This window comes from Lissotriton helveticus, chromosome 5_1 (genome assembly GCF_964261635.1).
Source record: "Lissotriton helveticus chromosome 5_1, aLisHel1.1, whole genome shotgun sequence".
Classification (NCBI taxonomy): domain Eukaryota; kingdom Metazoa; phylum Chordata; class Amphibia; order Caudata; family Salamandridae; genus Lissotriton; species Lissotriton helveticus.
In genome coordinates, this window is record NC_136065.1 from 2068689519 (window position 1) to 2068706245 (window position 16727).

General features: G+C 48.1%; 1 long non-coding RNA gene across 1 annotated transcript in view; it reads left to right on the plus strand.

Annotated features, from left to right (window-relative positions):
- Window positions 1–16727, plus strand: part of LOC144756304 (uncharacterized) — a 93252-nt gene continuing 76525 nt past the window's right edge. The window contains exon 1 of the long non-coding RNA XR_013595118.1: window positions 1–1062. This is a non-coding gene — a long non-coding RNA (uncharacterized LOC144756304). The remainder of the gene's footprint in view (window positions 1063–16727) is intronic.

Sequence of the window (16727 nt, forward strand, 5' to 3'; positions counted from 1 at the left end):
GGTGTGTTGTGGTTTAGATGCGGGCTGTGGAGGGGTAACATTGAGTGAGTTCTGCCCCATGCCACTGCGAGCTCAACACTTCCACTCATAGGATTGTGGATGGTGAGGGGTTGCCCCCCCCCCCCCCGCCTCTTAAGAGCCTATTGTGCATTTTAGCCGTCTTCCCGGATTGTCTGCTGAAAAAAGAGAAAGGAAACCTTAGTCCGGGGGGGGGGGGGGGCACCTCGTCGTGCCGCCCCCTGCTCGCTTGTGAGGGAGCAGGTGGTTCCTGTACGGGTCGCGGTAGGATTCTGTGCGCTGCTGCTCCCGGAGATTGATGCGCTGAGCGCTCAGTCATCCCAATACTGCGGTACTGGGGCTCAGGGCTCCACCGCTGCACTGACTGCGCCCCGAAATCCTCGCTGACATTTATACTGCCCCCAACTCGAACGAAATGCTCCCATAGATTCTGATTTCTCCCCATGGGGTATTGAGAATCCAAGTTCACTGCTACCCCCACTGATTTCAACAACCCCCTCCCCCCCCTATTTAAAAAGTGACCCCCGCGTTCACGTCCCGCCCGATTATTGCACGACCGCAGCCGTGGGTTTGCATCCGCAACCCCGCCTTTCGAGACTGATCCCCTGATTCTGAGACCACCCCGAAATTGAGACGGCATTTCCTGATTTCGAGACAGCAGCCTCGAGTTCCCTGACAGCCCCTTGGGTTCAAGAGTGTGCTACGCTGCGTCCTTAGACAGGTTTTGAGACTGCACCCCTGACTTGAAGACTGCACCCCGGATTCCCGTTTCGCCCCTTGATTGCTGCGTCACCGCGTCCATTGACTGCACCCCTGCTGTTGTTCCTGCACCTCCTCCTTTTCAGACTGTACCCTCGATCTGAAGACTGCCCCCCTGATTTCGAGACTGTCCTCTGATTTCGAGAGTGCGCCCCGGCGTTCGTTGCCCGCACCCCCAGCCGGGTGACCCCTTCAGTGCTCTCGGTCCCGCTCCTGGGGGACATCCGGAGCCGAGGATGGACCGGGGGCTCCTGCTCGGGCTCTGCCTCTGCTGCCTCTCAGCCGGTAAGTGGGGTACCCCGCACACGGGGTGCCTTGCGAGCTGAAGCCCATTAATAAGATGGCGGGGACAGTGGAAAAAGGAGAAAATAACTCTTTCTTTTCTTTCAGATTTCTAATTATTTCTTTCGTTTTTTCATGTGTTTTCTCTATTTTCACTAAAACCCCCTAAACGTTGGTTCTTGTACCTATCAGCGTTCCTCCGTGTTTCTTTGGTTCCCCGTGATACTATGTTCCATTCCTGCTCAGGGCCCCTTTCCTCCACTGTCCACGCGCGTCGGTTTATGCTACACCACCCCTCACCCTCCCCTTCTCGGGAAGTGGTGATGGAGGCGGCGGTGCCCTACAGGGGGCGCTTAGGCTCTGTCCCTATTGGTGGCATTACTTTCATACAGAAGGCTTGGCACCTCGGCTGAGACCCCTGGGGCCGTATTATGGAAAGTCTGTGTGTGTGTGGGCTGCAGGCGGCCCACACAGGGGGCCCCATAGGAGGGCGGGCCTGGGCGGCCACCTTTTTATTTATTTTATTTTATGCGTTTTTATATAGCTGCATCACTCACAAAGCTCTTCACCAAAACACCCCCTCTTACCTTACAACAAAACTACACAAAGCAGGTTGCTCCAGGTCCCTGAGGAGCACAAACTCCCTTATCTTGATCCCACCCAGACTCAAATTTCAAAAGACCAAATCTCGTGCGTTCTCTGGTAATGCTCCTACAATTTGGAACTCTCTCCCTAAGGATCTTCGCTGCAACCCCTCTTACCCTCTCCAAAAAGGAACTCAAAGTACTTCTTCTCAACAAGCATTGGGGTATCTAATGTTACTGACTCTGAACACCTTCACTCTTTTCTCTTCCCTTGTCCACTCCTCTTCCCACCCCCTCTCAATCCCTTCATGTACTCACTCCCCCTCTCTTCACCCCTTTCTCTCTCCTAACTTTTAATATTCATTTTCCACTTCATTTTATCTCTCTGTTGTTTTTCCCCCTTAGCCCTGTTGAATGCATTATCATACTGTAACTCTTTTTTTCTCTTAACTGTTAATTTTATCTCATTATGTTCACCATCCTTGTAAAGCGCTCTGATACTCTTGGGTCCAGTAGCGCTATATAAAACCTTTGAAATAAATAAATAAATAAATACAAGAGCAAACATTACGTTACATAAGGCAATGGTGACAATTGTGCATGTATCAAGAGCAAACAAAATACAAGAGCTAGCAAACAATACGTTACAAGAGGAAAAAAGTGACGTGTGTATGTTACAAAAGTGTACAAAGTACAAATAGCGGTATAATACTGCACTAAATGGCAGATACTCAAAACACAAGAACAAACGTTACCTTACATGAGGCAATGGTGGCAATTGTGCATGTATCAAAAGCAAAAAATTACAAGAGGTAGCAAACAATACATTTCGAGGGAAAGTGACGTGTGCATGTTACAAAGGAGTACACAATACAAGTAGAAGTATAATACTGCAATAAATGGCAGACTCTCAAACCACAAGAACACATTAGGAAGGCACTTCTATAGTCATGTAGAACAGAATTTCCTATAAAGGAGGGACTTCCTTCAGATAATAGAGAGGGCGTGAATTACATTTGGAAGTGTATTTGAAGGAGGAGAGCTTTGAGGTCAGTTTTGAAGGCCTGGGAAGAGGTGGTGGTCCGGAGCTGAGGTGGAAGTGATTTCCAGATTCTCACCGCGTTGCCTGAAAAGGATTGGGCCATCGACCTGTCCTTCTTGAAAGTGGGATGTTCAAGCAATAGCTTTCCGCATTACGTGATGGTCTAGAAACTCCAGAGAGTTTCAGTTTATTCGCCAGGTAGCGAGCGAGGAGAGGAGGAGTGCAAGGCTTTGTGGGTGATACAGGCAGTCTTGTAGATAGATCTTGCCTCGATGGGAAGCCAATGGAGGCTGGATAAAATGGTTGCGACGTGGTCGCTTCTTTTGGCCCCATATATGAAATGAGCTTCTGAATGGAGAACAGATTTAAGGGGGGACAGGTGGAATTTGGGGAAGCCAGTAGGAAGAGAGTTGCAGTAGTACAGTCTGGAGAGAACCAGCGATTGGACCAGGGTTTTAAGGTCATGCTCCGGGAAGAAGCGACAAATTCCCCAAAGAAGGCGCAGTTGGTATCGAGCAGACTTTGCAATGGAATTAATGTGGGAGAGTGGATTGAGTTTTGTGTCGAGTAAACACCAAGGGATTTTGCGCTGTCGACAATGATGGGTTTATTGTTAAGTAGATTCATCTGATCCATCCATGATTGAACCGGGGAGGAGAAAGTGAGGAGGAGAGGAGGAGGAATTCAGTTTTAGAGGGATTCAGAATCAGTTGATGAGTTAACATCCAGTTTTGAATGGAGTCGAGAGTAGAGCTTAGGATGGAGAGATCGTGAGTGGAGGCAACCTTGAGGTAGATTTGAGTGTCGTCCGCATAGAGATGATAGTGGAACCCGGATTTACTTAGGAGATTTCCCAATGGTTCTAAATAGAGATTGAACAATGTGGGTGCAAGTATAGAGAATTGAGGAACACCTTGACCTACCGCCAAAGGAGATGAAAGACTATTCCCCATTTTGATCATTTGGGATCTATCAGAGAGGAAGGAAGCAAACCATTTAACCACCGTGCCCTCCATGCCCATTCTCTGTTGAAGAGTGTTAAGGAGAGTGTTGTGATTGACAGTGTCAAAGGCTGCAGAAAGGTCAAGGAGAATAAGAAGACAAGACTCCTCAGAATCGAGTATCCGCAGCGTGTCATCAATCACTTGCAGCAGGGCTGTTTCAGTGCTGCAGTTTTGAATGAAGCCAGACTGTTGTTTCGCTACACATCTTTCTGTGATTTTCGCAAGAAAAGGTAGGTTAGTGATGGGGCGGAAGTTGGTTAGGTCGTTCGCATCAGCAGTGGGTTTTTTAAGCAGAGGGGTGACCTGCCCAGTTTTGAAGGAAACAGGTAGGGAGCCTTGACAGAGGGAGAGGTTAACCAAAGTGGCCCAATAGGACAGAGAATGGGTATAGAAGTAAATGGCAATGGCACTGGGGATGGGGTCAAGAGAATTGTTGGAGGGCTTTGTTTCGAGGATGCATTTGAGGAGGGCATCTTCGGAGATGGGGTCAAAGTTCTGCCAAATGGCTAAGAATGTGCGCTCCTCTGGAGGGATGGGATGAGTGACCTGATCCACAAGTGATTTCACTTTTTTGTCAAAGAATATAGTGAATTCTGCTGCTTTCTTTGTAGAATCCTCCATCTTGGAGGTTGGGGCAGAGCAGTTTGGATTCTTGATGAGATCGAATAGTTTTTTGGGTCTATTTTTGGCTGAGTCAAGGAGGGTTCTGAAGTGCGTTGCTTTTCCAGGGAAGATGTGCTTGTGGTACTCGGATCTTGCTGAACGAAGCGTGGCCAAATTATCGGTGAAGGGCGCTTGTCTCCATTGTTTCTCCAGGAATCTTAGGTACTTCCTTTCTTCATAGAGGGATTTGTTGAACCAAGGTGCTGAGGGAGCGTGCCTTTTCTTTTTGCCTTGGAGAGGAGCGACGTTATTGATTCTGACTGCAAGGACTGTGACGCATTGGGAGGTGAGTTCGTTAACATCTAGGTTCGGGTCTAGCCTTGGAAGTGGTAGCAAAGCTGATTCACAGAAGGTACCGAGGTCAATATTTTTAGTGTCACGGAACCAGGAGGTAGCCCTCTTAGGTTGGCCGAGAGTTATAGAGTATGATAGGTGAAGAGAGGAGGGGATGAGGAAGTGGTCAGACCAGTCAACACGAATAGGAGTAGCTATATTAAGCATGTCTGTTTTTGTAATAACAAGTTCCAGGATTGAGCCCTTAGCGTGTGTTGTTTCTGTGCAGTGTTGGATAAGATCGTTTGCAGAGAGGACGGTGGCCAGCAAATATGCAGAAGAGTCTTGAGACGAGCCACAGTGGAGATTGAAGTCACCCACGAAGATCTGATTGTCACTTTGCGAGTATTGGTTGCTAATGAAGTCAGTGAGTTCCTCTATAAACGAGGGGCTGCTACAAGGCGGGCGGTAAATGGCATGGAATCTGAGGAGTAAGCGGTGGTGCAATTGAAGTTCAAGGGATAGGCATTCAAAAATGCGAAAGGAGATGTTAGGGAAAGCCTTGAGTTAAAGGGAGTTTCTAAAGATGACTGCAACACCTCCCCCAACTTTGTCAAATCTGTAATTTCTAAATATAGAATAGCCTGTGGGTACTAGGAGATCAAACATAGAGTGAGAGGTATCGTTGAACCAGGTCTCTGTGAGGAAGAGCATGTCAATATTGTGAAGTATGATGGTGTCGGAGATTTCAAATTTGTGTTTTATTGCAGATCTGCAGTTGTGGAGCAGACAGCGCAGCTCTGTCGAGACTGTTTTGGTGACGGGGGCACTTGGGCTATGAGGGGTGATAGGGATGTTGTGCATATAGGAGGGTGCTCGGGAGGGTTTAGGTGGATGAGAGGTTCTGACATGGAGATGGTCGGAATAGTGTAGATAGTAGGGCTACTTGGAGATGAAAGAGGAAGAAGGGTGGCGTTCGAGGGCTTGTGTGAGTTTGCGATGTTGCAGACAACAGGTTATGCTTTGCTATTATGGGGTGCGGGGACGAGGTGCATCTCGTGGGAAGGTGAGTTTTTTCCAAAGGAATTGAGGTGTATGGAAAAGTGGAAATCTTGGAGCTTAGAAGTGAAATGGTAGCTTTAAGTTGGGAGATGGAGGTGATTAGAGAGCCTATCTCATTTTCCAGAGAGAGTAGGGCAGAGCACGGCATGTTGGGTGGCTCGATTGAAACAGGAGGCAGTGCAATTAGCGTTGGAAGGCAGGAGGAAGTCGGGGGATGGGAGAGGAGTTGGGGAATAGGGTTCAGAGGTGGGGAAAGGTGGTGGTTGAGAGCGGGCGTTGGTGCATCAGAGGTGAAAGGAGAGTTGTCTTTGTTGGTGTTGCAAGAAGGATGGGAATTAAGGACATAATTAGGTGGAGGTAGGTGAGGAGCGAGGCGGTGGGGCGGAGGTAGAGGGGAGGAATGTGTGGAGACATAGGAATGAAGGAGGTTTGGGAGGAAGCGAGGGGAGGGGGTTGGAGAGGTCCTGTATGCTAGGTGAGGGGGGTTGGGAGATAGGGAAGTTGAAGAAAGGAAGTAGTTCTGTTAGGCCCGAGGGAGGGAAAGGGAAAGGGTTACCAAGGGGGGAAGGGGGTAGCACAGTATTGGGGGAAGGAGAGAGATGCAATGGGTTTGTGGAGAAATCGGGGTACATAGTGAGGGGAGGTGGGGGAAGAGAAGAGAAGATGAGGGAATAAGGGGGACGTAAGGAAAGTTAACTAGGGGGGAAGGCTGGAGGACAGGTGGACTAAAAAGGGGGGTGGCAGGTAGGGAAAGGGGGGAGGAGATGAGATAGGATGGTGCAGTTTGGCCGAGGAGCGGATTAGCTAGAGGTCCGGCTGAAGTGATGAAGGGGTCATACTGTGAGGGGGGAAGAATGGGAGAGGAGGGCACAGGGGAGGGGGAGGGAAGAGGGCCAAACTGTGCCTCCAGAGGGTGCAGCCTATTGCAGTGTAGGGGGGCCAGGGGCGGAGAGAGGGATTATTGGGTGGAGCTAGATGAGGAGTCAAGGGACAAACGGGCCGCAGGGGAGGGGAGTAGGGAAGGGAAGAGGTGGTCAAAGAGAGACAGACAGGTGTCTTTGGCTTGGATCATGACTGTACTGTTGTTATAGAGTGAGATAGTGAGGGAGCCGTTGAAACACGCAGAGGGGGAGATTTTTAGCTGTTTTCCATGAGGGACAGAGGATGAGGAGGTGACGTTAAGGGAGTTATGTAAGCTGGTGGACAAGAGGGGATGTCGTGAGTGAAGAAAATGAAATCGTTTTTCAGCCTCCCATAACGACCATTGTAAAATTGATTGACAAAAAGGAAATCAGGGAAACATTCCATGGTGTTATGGAATCCTTTTGTTGCAGCTTTAGTCAGGTAAGGAGGATAAATAGTTTTGTAACAATTAATTTTAGACTTAACTAGAGTGGTGGCCATGTTGGAAAAATGAGGAGGAGGACGGTGGTGGGGATAAGAGGGGGGTGTTATCAGGAAGGCGGTGGTGATGAGAAGTATAAGGACAAAAAGGGGGCACATATTCCAGAGGTCGGGTGAAGACATCTGAACTAAAGTGCAGTCCGGGAAATGAGGCGATTAGGAACAAGATGTTACTTCAGAGCAGAAGAAGATGGGGGCCCAGATTCCATTAGTTGAGAAAGCTTTACTGCTTGGGAGTCTCTATGATTCCGTTAGTATTTTGATGGGCCCTTTACCTAGGTAATCACATAATATACATGGTGCCACCTGGCACTAGATCATATTTTCAAGGGAATTGTTTACACATGACAGGGCCAACTGGACAACTGTCAGAACATATCACAATGCGAACTTGGTAAAAGTAAAACAGATCATAAACGTACAACCAGTAACCACTGGTAAACACTGTACCTAGCATCAGCCTGTAACAAAAACCATATTATGCACAGCAGCACATTAGGCATCACATTAGTGCCTCATTGGGCACAAACCCAACGGGTCTAGTGTTTGGACCCCCGGGGTCCGGCGCTACCTGTCGTCATTTCCTGCGCACCGGTGGGCCAGGTATTTCTACCTATGTCTTTGGGTAACGCAACTGGTGGTCACAAGTGGGGAAACAAAGGGTGCCCGGCCATGCCAGGCTCTCTAGTATTAACTAATCCATCTTACTTTTGGCAATACACATCCTCATTCGTGACTTGCAGGTGGCTCGGACATATTGCCACGTCCCCTTTAAGGGGCAGATTATGTTTCCTGGCGCATCCCTGCAAATCAGCAGGGATGCGCCAGGAAAAATGCGTCACGCAAGTTTACCCTTGCGCCACCACCGATGCGCTGCTTTTACAATGCAACACAACAATAGGGCAACCCACTATTCCCCAAGGAACTGGGTATATTCAATAACAATACATAAGTGATCCTTGAGGACTCATTTAACTTTTTTTAGAATTTTGAATTTGTCACATCAGTGAACATAATTCCACATAACTCAAGAAATTGTTTTTTTTTCTCTTTTTCAAAGTAAGTATTTTTATTATAGATTTGATCTAGACACATAATCAAATATCTTTATAACAAAGCATAGGATAATAATCCATCAGTCAAATCATGTAATGCAACCCAATGTCTACTGCCTTATCGTTTCTAACATCTGCAGTAGTATCTGACACCTTTTGCACCAAAATATATGGGCAATGTTAACACTTTAGCCATATATTCACATTACTTAGTAGTATACATGCAGTTTCAAACACATTCACTGATAGTTGTATATACAAAAGAAGTGTCCTTGCGTCATTTACAATGCGGCGCATCATGGCGTAAGGATACACAGATTTGTGTCGCATCTGCCGATGTAAGGTTGGCGCAGAGCTGGGCCCGCGACGCAATTCCAGCACTGTTCCAACCCTGCCTATGTCCAACATGGTGCGTCAAGCTTTACACCTGCTTCAAGCATGCGTAGGGTTTTGACACAACATGGCTGTAAATGTGTCTCAGTGAAATCTTGTACATTTCACTGCAGTACTTTTACATGGCGTTCAGCGCCGGAACGCCGACCCTGCGCCGGAACGCCCACATAAAACCTGATGCAGGTTTCATGTGGCGCAGAGCTTTACAACGTGACGCAATCCCTAGATGCGCCACGTTATAAATAAGGCGCAACGTGGCGCATGGTTTACACCGCCGCTGCGTCACAAAAGTGACGCAACAGCGGCGTGAAAGTGTCGTAAGGGGCTTGTAAATCTGCCCCTCGGTATTTTAGCACTGGGAGCTGTTGGAACTAAGCCTGGGGTCTGTGACAAGCCAGAGGGTAGGCGAATTCCATTATTCCATCCGATGGAGTAGGAAAGAAGCAGTCATTTGCTCAACAACGCAGTACTTCTCCTAGCAGGACAGCGCGCGCAGGTTTTGATCATGTTGCTTCCAGAAGAAAAGTTTACATACATGACTTGGGCAAACGTCACAGCTGCATTCTCCAATGCATTAAAGTCAGGGGGGGAGTGAGGATAGCTCTGTCCTGCAGAGTCCTATACTAATTACCTCAAATAATTCTTAACCAAATTGCTTTAAATACCTTTTTTGTTCATTTAATTTTGATGTGGGTGATGTGTGAGAGTTTATTACAGATGAGAGATTTGGCAGAGAAAAACTGTTTGTTTTCATGTTTCATGTTCCATGCAGCATCCATATATTGAAATAAAAATAAACCGTTAGATCAAAATAGGACCCAGTGTGCGAAATAGCTAGGCTCACAGATATTATTTGCAGTAATATTGGGGAACTACTGATGTGTTACAACACTGAAAACACATGTCACGATCGCTGAATATTAGATACAAACACACTTAGAATTTTTAAGAGGCACTTTCTTGATGTCTAATCCTTGAGTCTTTGTATTAGTACACATGAGTTTTTGTATTAATCTGACATATTTTATTATTGTGCTCCTTTTATGTATGTTGCCAATGGATTTTACTGTGACTTTTTTCCTGTGCATTTTAAAATGTGTTATGTTGCTGTGCTTTTATGGATACGTTGCTATCCGAATAAAGTGTTTTTGAACCTTGATTTGTAAGAGTGTGTCTATGCCGCTGACCGTGCGACACGCAGGGGAGCATGGGCGGGACAGCGCCCTAGTCCCACACGACGGGCGAGCAGAGCCGTCCTCCTACGCTAGCAGCCAATAGGGAGGGCTCACCTGGGAGATGGGGCGTTCCTTAGGGTACAAAAGCGGCGCAGCAACTATGCTCGGCCTCTCTTTCTCGCGCCGGGATTCCCGTAGGCTCTGCGCTTCGTTGTCTCGCGGCGGGCTTCGTATCCTGAGTTCCCGGCGCGGCTCTAGCGCTGTTTTGCTCGTCGTGGTCTCGCGGCGGGTTTTGATCCTGAGTCTCCGGTGAGTGTTTGTTTATTTCTGTCCCCGAGCCTGCATGCACGGGGGCTGTGAGCTGCCTTTTGGGGCACTGCCTCCCGGCGGGGCTCGGAAATCAGACAGAAGGGAGAAAGAATGTTTTGGAACAGCGGGGTATGCGCGGAGGGCGCTACAAGTTGCGCTAAGACTGTAGTGCTTGGCATGCTGGCAGTGTCGGGGGTCAGTTCTGGCGTGTGTATGGTGGCGCGGGTCGGGAACGGTGGTTGGAGCGGGGCCTCTTTCTCTTCCTAGCTCCCGGCACGCCCCTCCCCCTTCTTCTGGTGTAGTTCGGCTACTGCTATCTTATGCCGGAGCGCGTGGGGTATGGACAGTATGGGCAGGCGACGGACTGAGTTTTCTTGTTGCGCTAGGTCTTAGTCTTTAAGACATCTACTCCGTCTCCCCTAGGTTCGGAGGCTGATTTTCTCCGCCTCGAGGCGGGATGAGTTTTGGGCAGTGCTCGCTTACAATTTATCGTCTTGCTTAGATCATCCCGGACCGTCTCGGGTTTCGTAAGCGTATCAGGATGCACTGCACACTGGAGGGGGGGGGGGATCTCTCCTGGTTGCAAGCCGCACCCAGACTGGCCTTTTCCGGGTGCCTGTTGCAGTTCGTGTGCCACATTTTCTGTTGTCATTTTCTCTCTTACTCTGCCCGCTCCTACTCCCGGCCTCATGCTGAGCGTCGTGCCTCTGGCTTTCTATACAGAGGTTTCTTTGGGGGGCATGAAGTAAGTGTTTGCGTTGCCATGTTTGTTGCAGCTGCCTTCCTGACTCCCTGGTATCGATCATGCCCAGGCTCTTGCATGACGGTCATCGGTTGTAAACTGCATCTTGGGGCTCTCTGCTTGGGGTTAAGGCATAGTTTTTCAGTAATGGGTTTTCTCCATGCCAGAGCTTGGTTGTGTTCAACATAATGGGCCTGACGGGGAGTGGTGTTAAGTTATCTTTTGGCGCATGAGCAAGGGTTGATAACTAGTCGGGGTGCGCTTGGATGGGTTTCTGGTGGGCCTTGATAAAGCCCCCCTTTGTTACGCTGTAAACATCGAGTCCTGCTTTGGGAGGTTGGTGGGGGGGCTCTTGGACAGGCACGTGAGGGCTCTTCGCCCACGCTCTCCTCCCGCCTGGGCCCCATCACTTTGTGCCTCAAGATAGTCGCGTTAGCTCTGGGTCACTGGGCACATTTGGCATGCCATTGAGGGTGTTGGCCTGATGTGCCAGAGCCCCCATTACGGGGGACACTAGCAATTTCGAATATGGCGCCCACATGTACGAGGCCCTGCCTCCACCCTCGGGGCCACGAGTATTTTATATATGGCGCCCAATTTTAAATAATGCCCGCAGTGGACCCGAGGTGTGTTCGGGGTAGCGTGTTGGTCGCAACTCTATTAACTTTACCTAGAGTGCAGTAGCTGGCCTTGTGTACAGAGGAGGGCTAAATTTTCCTGTATTGTTGTTATTTACTCACTTAGCTTCCTCTGCTGTTGGCAAGGGATAGGTCGAGCTCGGACTGGCTGATTTCAGTGTGCGTTTCTAAATTTTCGCCTACGCATTGCTGCACATTTTGCGGATCCCTCCCCAATTAGATCGGGTGCGCAAACATGTAGGATCTCATGTGCCCGTAATTTCGCCTCCAATGGTTGCACTGCTAGCACGATAGCTTTGAGGGTTCTGCGTTTTGACAAATATAGTGGCACCAGTCTGATCTGCTATAATATCAATTAAGTATTTGATCACCAATTCTATCAGCCAAACAACAAATTCGTCTATGAGCTCTTTCGTTTTCCTCTGTTAGATTTTGTGGAAAGTCCTATCCGAATTTTCTGAATCACCAATCATATTCTATAAACTCGGCTTTGCTGCTACTTGTATACCATGTCCCTGCAAGCAGCGATACAGTGGTTCGTTTGATCCGATCGCGCAGCATAGAATTCTTTCACTGATACAGGCAGGGAGTGGAGTTTACTGAGCCCAGCATGAGCTGAGACCTAGACATGTGGTCACCCATTGTCAAGGCCGCTTAGGTATATTCGGTTCTCGGGGGCGGCGGGTAGAGAATGCAAGTGATGGTCGTTCACGTGTTTTGTATGCAATTTTGGTACTGTCTGGTTGAGTGACATGACTTAAAAGCCTTTCAGCATTCTGGGTCATCTCTAGGGCAGACTTATCATAAGGTACTACTACGTCGTTGCGCTCTTACCTGTACAGGTGAAGGTAGTGTTTGCACAATAAACCATGCGCATTGTGGGGTGGAGGCTTATACATTGGGCTGGGACAATCTGAGCTTGCCACCCTTGTGGGCGCAGTGGTCAGAGCGGCTGCAGCTGATAGATCAGAGATAGTCGGGCAGTTTGAAAGAGATGGGTGTGTACAAAACACAGTTTACAACTGAAAACTTGTGTGTAGGGGGGTGACATTTCAGGCTGATTACTTATCTTTTGAAAAATGTAGTCGAGCATGCCCACCTGTTTTGCTGGAATTCATTCTGTACTCCACGCTACGACCTCTCGTATGCGATTATTTCAATATCTGTTTTCAGTAACAGGCTCCTCCTCTCATATGCCAGAGGAGGGTAAAAGTTGATCCATCTAATTTGAGCGTTGTTGGTGAGCAAGAATTACGTCACTGAACGGAAGTCTAGTTGGTGTTCATGTAGCTTGCGACTCATCAAAAAGTAAAATCATGCCTGCGGTTTCTATTTTATCAAGGGTACCATCAATCGGATGTTGCTTCCTGCCCCTTCACATGACTGCTAACAGTTTGCTGCCTATTGGTGTGATCGTTGTAAACACAGTGCTTAGGACTGTTGTATATGATGTTGGCAAATGTTTATTATTGCACACGGTTTTCTGTTCTTTAAAGTGAAATTGCTTCATTTATGGAATTTAGCATGAGTTGCCGATAAGATCCAAGTATGACCTGCACTTTCATACTAGGAATAGAGGTTTTAATTTGCACCTTGTAAATTCTTGAAGTTGGTAGGTGACACTAGTCGCCATATCGTACATATATCAGGTTTCTATAGCTTTATACTATAGCTTTAAACTCTACTTCCAATGCAGCCATTGTATTCTCTTACCAAGCGATAGACCAGTGTTGCGGTAGTGAACTACAATGGTGGGTAGGAGTATGTCATCAGCATAGCATGTGATAGAACTGGTCTAATAATAATACAGCTGTCTACACATTGAGGACAGAGTGATCTAATTAAAAGGGGGATGCAAGGGACACTCGCTATGATGCTGGACCAGAAGGCCCATTCCGGCCAATAAGAGCCCCGTGCCACTCCATTGACAGGGGGCTTTATTGACCATTGCCTTCAGCAGAGCTCTCGACAGTCCTGTGCGCGGATTATATTTAAAATATGTGTGGGTGCTCAAAGGTGTGTCGAAAAAAAAAACCAAAAAAAAAACCAACATCAATCTATTTCTCAAAGTTCACAAGCCACTAATACTCCCTTTGTGACACGCGGAAGTAGTTTGTTTTACTCTTTGCATTTAACTCTAGTTCAACCCCCCCCCCACACTTTTGAAACCCCAAAGAACAATCGCACAGACAAATGCGGTACAGGGCTGCATTGTACTACGATGGTGGCTTTAGAGCCTTTAGAAAATAGGGCAACCTAACAACATGCAAGGCCCTGCACATTACACGATGAATCACTGCAGCTGACGTCAATCTCAAACACCAAGCTTTGATATCTGGCTAGCAGGTACCCCTGAACCCAAGGTGTCTGGGTTACAAGACATCAACTCTGCAATCATTAAAGACAGCATTTAGCACTTTAAATAATAAAGCAACCCCAAAGGGATGCAAATGCTTTCCGCGATTGGTACTACATATCTGAATGGTACTCAGGTTACAAACATTATCGTGATGGAGAGGAGAGAGCCCTCGTGGGTTTCAAGCGTCTACCCACAGGTTCAAAACTGATAAATGCACCCACTGAGTAGTCGTACCAGCTCAATGTACGGACTTAATAAATAATATTCAACTGTTTAACAAATCACAATCTTGGACATTATATTGGCAATATGACTGATATAGAATTGCGGTTAGCTATCTCTCATTGTCAAGGTGATGCAGATGTTTCTTGCAGCTTAGCTTCGCCTGTCAGTTACCATCCCTGATGCAGTTTGTAAACATGCCCTGGTGCAATCTTCTGCAGTGTCCAAAAAATAGTTCAGTCCCCTTGTTATACTGGAGAACCAGAGTATTGCAATCCCTTAGTGCGGAGTCCCAGACACTGCAATCCCTAGACAGGCAACAAACCAGCCTATCCAGGACCGATAGTGTAGATCTCACTCCACGACTGAAATCACAGGCACATCATCCTCATGACAAACATTTTAAGGTATTTAGCTGGTAATACCCTGTACAATGCCTGTTGCAAAGACAAAAAACTGATGTGAGAATACCCCGAAAAAACACAACCATCTACTTCCAGCCGATATAGATGTGCACTGAAGTTCCTGGAAGGGACGTGGCCTAACGGCGAGAGTTGCCAGCTCAGCAGATGGGAAACTTGGCTTGAGGAAAAAATATACTTTTTCAGGACAGGCCTAAACTTAGCTTTTAGAAAATGGCCTTCTCTAAGGGGCACACAGAAGTTTTGTTAGCCTGAAGACCTGAGCACCATACCAACCATTTGTGAGGCATGGGCTCTGGTGGTACATGCATGGCGTTGTGTGCGGTGGTTTGAATGTAGTGCACAGTGACTGCAGACGTTAGGTAACAGTATTATGTAAAATGTATCTGGTTGTACTAGCGGGCACCTACAGGCTTAGTAAAGGATGAGAGACTAAATCACTCACCCAAAATGCAATGGTCACGATCAGGCTTAAGCATCTGAAGAATGGGCTTAAATTAAGGGGTTACAACGGTAATGCTGGGTTCAAGGTGAATGGTGCCTCTGTAATAGATCCCGAATGTGATGTGCGGGGGTAAGTAACGCCACTAGGTAAACAAGATACATGAGGTAGCTAACGGTGCATTACAGAAGGGAAATGTGACGAGGGGCAGGTTACAAGAGAAACAAAGTACAATTGGAGGCAAAATACCGTTCAGGGACAATGCGGCAACAATTGGCAAATGTTCCACAGGGACTTAAGAGGGCTTCCCTGTGACTTGTTCATGCTATATATAAGTCCAGGCTCTGTAAGATTACCAGATGCCTTGTCGGTTCCTTACTTACCCTAATAACGGTTTATTAGCACTATTTGGGACCTGTCACTCTATACATAAGCAGAGGCACTGTAAGATTCCAGATGTCTTGTCTGTCCCTTGTCCTACCCTATTAACGGGCATATCCAGCGGAACAAGGAAAAGTGAACAAATATGTCAATTTTCAGTAACCTCCTTTCAAGTACAGAATAAGGAAGGGTTAAGTAATCAGACTTCAGGCGAGCAAAGACATAACTTCTTAGAAGAACCAGAAAGCGAATTTCTGAGTGTTAAATTTCGAACTGGGGTGATCGTAAATGCTTAGAACCCCTGGAGTTGACAGTACCCCTATTATTTTGGGCAGGCGAAGGGAGTGCAGGTTAAGAGCCACCCAAATACGCAATGGGGATAGGTGGAATGTTGCAATTGTCTAACCACGGCAGTCGCTCGGGGTAGTAGTTGAAGCCATAGGCTTTTTGACCGCCACGCCACTTTTAGATTGGGTGGGGCAACGGATCCAGGCAAAAGTTGAGGAAAAGAGAAGCCTGGGTGTCCCTAGACATGCACTCCTACAAGAAGAACTGGAGGGTATCGTGCAGGAGGACGTGGTAGCAGTGGGCAACAGGTTAGGAGCGGGCGAGTTCCCGTGGTCTGAGGGTGGCACTCGCAGGGCCAGATCACCGGTAGCGATGGAGCATTCCGCAGGTTGGTCAACGGACCCATGCAGAAGTTAGTTGAAGGGAGGTCTGGGTGGTATCATTACAAGAGAAACTGAGGGGTACCACTACAAGACAGGGTACACTTGTCTGGACTGGGGGTGAACATATCCCCCCTGAATGTACAAGTGGGACGAAACAGCGATGTGAAGTAGCTAGGTGGGTGGGGGGCTCTGTCATCGACGTGGGCCTCCTCCAGAGCTGTGGCGGAGAACAGGGCGATCTGGAAGCAGATGGACAGTAAGGGTACCTCTGCGGCAGAAGGATACAGTCTAGATACCTCTGCCTGGCACAGTAAGGGTGCCTGAGCCAAGAACCTGGAGCCGAAGGAGGTTCCAGGAAACAGCGTTGGTGCCCCGTTAGTCCTTCGGGCGGTCGGGGGGCCTGAACCGACCGGGGGTGTGCCTCATCATTCCGCCCTGAAAGGGGGTGCGGGAGGATAACGAAATGGTAATTTACTGCACTGTCAGAACTGTCTCGCCGTGCAAGATGGCTCTTTAGGCATGCGGGTCAGTGAGGGGCTGCCGCATTGGATCGCCTGTAAGATGACCCACCTTAACAAGCTACCTGTGTTGTACGAAATAAACCTGCAGCACTGCTTCCCCACAAATATGTCTCATGAGTTTCCTTTGTTATATAAGTGTATATTGTGCAATGAGGAGCGAGCGCTGGCGGTGTGGGCACTATGCTGCTGACCGTGCGACACGCAGGGGAGCATGGGCGGGACAGCGCCCTAGTCCCACAAGACGGGCGAGCAGAGCCCTTAGCGCAGCACCCCTCCTTGAGCCGTCCTCCTACGCTAGCAGCCAAT